This window comes from Ochotona princeps, chromosome 1, assembly GCF_030435755.1.
Source record: "Ochotona princeps isolate mOchPri1 chromosome 1, mOchPri1.hap1, whole genome shotgun sequence".
Lineage (NCBI taxonomy): Eukaryota > Metazoa > Chordata > Mammalia > Lagomorpha > Ochotonidae > Ochotona > Ochotona princeps.
In genome coordinates this window covers 114,669,896-114,675,895 of record NC_080832.1, presented here as the reverse complement: position 1 = coordinate 114,675,895, position 6,000 = coordinate 114,669,896, and the positions used below count along the sequence as shown (strand labels likewise).

The 6,000-nt window shown below is 35.3% G+C and overlaps 1 long non-coding RNA gene across 1 annotated transcript in view; it reads right to left on the bottom strand.

Moving 5' to 3' along the window:
- Positions 1 to 311: 311 nt before the first annotated feature.
- LOC105942522 (uncharacterized) overlaps positions 312 to 6,000 on the bottom strand; it is a 60,396-nt gene continuing 54,707 nt past the window's right edge. The window contains exons 3-4 of the long non-coding RNA XR_009245501.1: positions 2,895 to 2,948; positions 312 to 344 (exon numbers count right to left, since the gene is read on the bottom strand). This is a non-coding gene — a long non-coding RNA (uncharacterized LOC105942522). The remainder of the gene's footprint in view (positions 345 to 2,894; positions 2,949 to 6,000) is intronic.

Below are 6,000 nucleotides of genomic sequence, written 5' to 3'. Positions count from 1 at the left end.
GCACAGTAATGAATGCGCTGAATTATGCGTAACAGGCAATTAGATTTCCATGTAATTTTGGAGGAGAGAAGCCTATTAGAATTAACTTTATTTTTCGGATATATTCTAAGTATGTACCAGCAGTCTAAAAACTAAAACATGGAATCCAATTAAGGATGGGCAATACATATGAACAACATATTGTAAATGATGAGATACACAGGGCTGAGAGATACTTGAAAACATGCTCACAATCACTAGTCAACAAAGACAAGCAAAGAAACACCAGATCATGGTTTGCATAATCGATATCAAAACAAAGGAAACCTTACCGAAGAATTTACCAGGGCCAGTCTGAAGCACTTCTGAAAAACAAAATGGAAAAGGCATGTAACTATCAAGATACAATGTGGACATAGTCAGAGTTTTCTATAAGAAGTATGTAAATAAATTGTGTTGATAATTGTAAAGGTTGTAATTTTCAAATATGAAATGCTACAAATCCTATGTGGTTTTTGGTTGGAGTCCTGGCTATTCAACTTCAGGTTTACCATTTAATGATATTTGTGTGTGCTGTGTATGTAAAATCTTATTGACAAAATTCTCTAACAATTGTGTCCTTGATTCCCACCAAATGAATGATGTAGGGCTTCATTATCAAAGCAGAAAAGATGTATTGAGTCATTTTCCACCTTAGGTAGACGAAGTCCACCTCTCCCGATTTGACACAAGAAGCCAGGAAGCAGGATCCAGGAGCATCTTTTGATTCTCCAACATGGGTGCAGAGATCCAAGTACATGAGCCCTCTTCTGCAGCTTTCTCAAGCCACAAGCAGGGAGCTGGATTAGAAGTGGATCATCCAGAAATCAATGTGGCACCCTTGTGGGATGCCAGTGCACAAGCAGAAGCTCATGGCACCAGCCTTGATTGTTAAATTTTAAAAGTCGGGGCCTGGCGGTGTGGCCTATTGGCTAAAGTCCTTGCCTTGAACGCCCCGGGATCCCATATGGGCGCCGGTTCTAATCCCGGCAGCTCCACTTCCCATCCAGCTCCCTGCTTGTGGCCTGGGAAAGCAGTCGAGGATGGCCCAAAGCTTTGAGACCCTGCACCTACGTGGGAGACCTGGAAGAGGTTCCTGGTCCGTTCCTGGTCCCGGCATCGGATTGGCTCAGCTCCAGCCGTTGCGCTCACTTGGGGAGTGGAACATCGGATGGAAGATCTTCCTCTCTGTCTCTCCTCCTCTCTGTATATCCGGCTTTCCAATAATAATAATAAAATTTTTAAAAAAAAAATTTAAAAGTCTGTGAAAGTAAAAATTAAGAAAATAGAATGCTGTGTTTTGGTGCTTCTTGTACTTTAGAGTCCTTTAAATTTTCTTTTTGTTTAAGTATTTAGTGCTACATATATATGTCTAAAAGTAAATATTTATATGGATATTAAAGAAATCAATTTTGCTCTATGAACCTGTGTAGCTGATTATTTCACTGTCTATTCAGGGACGTATGGAAACTCTTCTCCATGAAGGAATAATATAGTCTTCCAGAAATGAAATGAGTCATGGTGTGAATGTATTGATGGAAAATAAATTTCTGTCAAATGATATCCAATGCATGAAGAAAACATGCATATTTAACAAAATAAAATTAAATTTTAAAAATGTGTAGAATCGTGCTTGACCAGATTTTATTTTTATGTCATGCCTCCAAAATTTGGGAGTTCTAATATGCATAGCAATGGCCATGCATAATTGAAATATCTGGTAAAACACCTAAACCAAGAATGTTTCTTAGGATTTGTATCTATCTCTACATACTATATAAATATTTATATATCATAAATGAATACCTAACATATATATATATGTAATATCAAATCATTTTAAATGCAGAAGACACAACATCTCTATCAAAGAAAAGATAGTGCTTGAAAAAAATGAAAAGGTAGAGAAACAATTAGAAAAAGGAATTTGAGAGAACATTAATATAGGAGACAGACATAACGTAAAAAGAGGTCATGTTTGCTGGGAGAAGAGTAGCATGGATATCCAAAATTGTAGAACCAATAGAGCTAAGTGTTGGCACCATCGGAAGAGAAGTGGACAGTTAAAGACACCATGAAAACAATCATTTTAAAGTGAATGAGGTAGAAGGCTGTCAGTCAATATTGTCCATCATATCTCTGAAGTCTATCTGGAGATAAGATGGAAATATCCTTGCTATAAAAGCAAGGTGAAGATAATCCCAGCTTATGATTGAGGCACACAGGCAGAGACACACACTCCATTATGGAATAGTAATATGCTATACAGAAAGGAAATGAGGAAAGAAGGAAATTTATTTTGAGGACAAATGATACATATTGATTTTGACAGCTAGCATTTTAAAATATTTTTAGTGTCTGTCTATCTAAATTTTATTGTTGGATTTTTTTACTAAGAGGGTCTTTGAGTCCCACCAATGAACAATGCGTGTTCTCATGGTTATGGTAGCAGTTATGTATTGAATCATCATCCACCCTGAGGTAGAGAGTGCTGGGCCACTGATCCTGGAAAGAATCCAAGTCCCACATGCTTCTCGGCTTCAGGTCACATGCGCACCAAGCTATCAGTGTATGACTTTGCTTTATGGACTTGCACTTCAAGAATGTGGGCACAGAATAAACTAGTTGAATAGGAAAGGAAAGGCATGGATGAATAAGAGGTCAGCGGAATGATGGAAAACGGAGGGGGAAAGATATGGAGAGAATTATGTATGGGAGAATCCCCGTATTTGCAGGGAGATATTAGACATGCTGGAGAAGGATGAGTCATGGGGGGGGGGAAGAGAAATAGATAGTTACACACAACCAGGTGCAATTGTTCTAAAAGTACATGGAACTAAAGATGGCCAGTAAATTGTTATCAATATGTCACTTACTTTTTTCTGTAGCAGGTTTATTCTGAAAGGACTTGGTATTTTCCTCTAGTTTTGCTGAAAAATAAGATGGAAAAATAAAAATGAAGACATTTGCTATGAGAAGCAAATTTAAGATAATCTAAACTTACTTAAAATGAAAACAGTGATGTAAGAGAAAAGATTACCAGGGAATATTTACCCCTAGTTTTCTGACGGTTTCCTTAAAATTATTTCAGTAATTTGAATGCAAATATCACAGAGAATAAATTTTTTAAATAATTCAATTTATTAAAATGCAAATGCAAACTTAGAACTCTCATATATACTAGTGAATATACTAAGGTAAATCATTTATTTTGTTTTAAATTGTAGTTTATATGAAATCTGTGCAAATAGAATGTATTATAAATATTCAAGTATGGTTAGTGTGGGGACTACATTTTTACATTGTTATTGGTTGCTTTTGGATGGTGTTTGGACTTTTATTACTTGGTTGGTTAATTATTATATTCTTACATTTTAGTGGTGATGATCACTATCGTAATACCCATGTTTTTTTGAGTGACCATAAAAAATGAACTGGAGATGCCTGACCATTGCTCTTACATGAAACCTCTGGTTAGATTTTATTTAACGTGCAGTCACATCAAAATCAATATGGCAGTAAGCAATTTCTTAATTTTTATTTATTAATTTATATAAAGAGAACCAAATTCACATATTTTGTACATGCATTTTCAAGAAGATAAAGCTAGTTTCATCAGCCTTCTCATATTCCTTCCCATTTCCCCTCTTCTTCCCATATTTATATTTCTTTTAATTTTTTTATAATAATATACCTTCAATCTATTCTATATCTCATATTTGTACCTCTGTGTTTAGCATCCTAAAAAGCTTCGGGTTTTATACAGATGGTCAGATTTCCGACTTCAGCCTGGCCCGGTACGGATCCTGAGGTTTTTATGGGGTGAACCAGTGATCTGAAGTGCTCTTTCAATCTATATGTACCTAACTTCCTTTCATTTCTCTTTCTTTCTTCTTTTCTCTAACACTGATCTTAAAATAAACATTACAAAAGCAGTCTTAAAACAAACACCATATTATAAAACGGAGTGGCAATTTGATTTCCAAAAGCTGAAGGAGAGGATTACAATTATGGAAATGAATTAGGTTGATCATAATGTATAGAGTTTCAGTCAAGCCAGAGGTGTATATTATCACAGTCTGTAACAATGTAAATCTCAAAGTTTCTTTCAAAGGCATTTTTCTTTTTGCAAAGACATTGACTGTAATCCACTCAATAACCATGGGCTTAACTCAAGACTATCCACAATAATCAACAAGCGTGTTGTTTGAACACTCAATACCATATTAGTTTAAATACAAACTAAAAGTAACAACTGTATCATAAAGTTGCATTTTGATTTTTATGCATTTTCTGTTTTCTGCATTAACTGACACACATTGGAATAGAAATAAGATATTAATTTTTTGGAGTCTGGTTTGCTTAGCTAAAGATAATGATTTCTAACTGTATCCATTTAGAAAAAGAGAGATGTTATTATGTTTTAACTGCTCTAACCAAGAGGGTACTGGTAACTGTTTCATATTCTTATCTCATTCATGTATGCAAATTTCCAGAGTGACATGTTTGGGCTAAATGGTATGTCTATTTTCATATCTCTGATGAGATTGTTTTCTGTCTTCTATCATGGTTGTTAAAGTTTACATTCCCAACAAAAGTAGAGTAGTATATGTGTTTTCCCAACTTCTTGTCAGTATCTTTTGTTTAATTTTTTAGTTTTTCATTTTTTTTGTTGTTTCCATTCTGCTGGGGTGAGGTGAGACTTCATTGTGTTTTTTGTTTGTTTGTATTTTCCTCATGGCTAATTATCTGTAACATCTTTCTAAGTGTGTGTTGGCCATTCAAATTTACCTTTGAAAAATGCCTGTTCATGTCCTTTGCCCCTTTCTTTACTAGACTGTATGGTTTGATGTTGTTGAGGTTCTTGAGGACTTTCTATATCCTGCATGTAAATCCTTCATCATTCTGTTAGCTCTTAAATATTTTCTCCCCATCAGTCAGTTTCCTCTTTTGCTTGTTGAGGTTTTCACTTGCAAGTGCAGAAGCTTCACATCTTGATGCAACTGCATTTATCTATTTTGCTTTCATTACCTGTGTCTCTGAGCTGGTTTTAAGAGATTTATTTGTTTATTTTTACCTCAGAGAGCTACAAAAAGAGAAAGCAAGGGAAGAAACCATCTACTGGTTGGTTCACTTCCCTAAACAACAATACCCAGAGCACAATACCAATGAAGGGATTAGTAAATGGACTGAAGTTAATGTGGGTGTGCCCCAACAACATGCGGGATTGCGTAGACATTCAGGAGAAAAGTGAAACCTGATATGCTCATAGGGGGAAATTGAGGAAATATTTATAGTGAACTACAGAGCAGCCATTCTAATGCTGAGTATTAGTAGACATGCAGGACTTGGGTGAGTCATGACAAGAAGGTGGGGGAAGGAGAAGCCAATGTTTACACCCATTCTAAATCTTTCTTTCTGAAGCAGCATGGGAGTAAAGTTATAGCTCTGTCCTTGAAGATCATCTGAAAAGTAAGTTTGAAAGAAAAAACTAAGGTACTTGCCATTGAAGCAATGTTTACAGAAAATTTGAATTTATTGAGCATGCAAAGAGGAAAAGTTGCCATTTTTCTCTTAAAAGAAACATTTACCATTAGTTTTCAGATGGATTCCTAAAACTTAGTTTAGAAACGTCAATTTAAATGTCACAGAGAATAAACTTTAAAAAAAAAATCCAATTTATCCAAAATGCATGTGTGCAGTGCAGTAGAACTCTTGAATACATATGGCAATAGACAGATGTAAATAGCATATTTGATTTTAAGTTATAGTCACATTATATGAAATTTGTGAACACAGAATGCATTTATAAATATCTTAGAATGATACGTTGGGGGATTACATGTTTAAATATTTATTGGTTATCTTGATGACATCGGAGACAGAGCAGACATTCAGGAGAAGGGTGAATCATGTGAGGCACATGGAGGGAAAAGTTAGAAATGTTGACACACACCCAGATAGCAGTCATTCTAAAGTGGC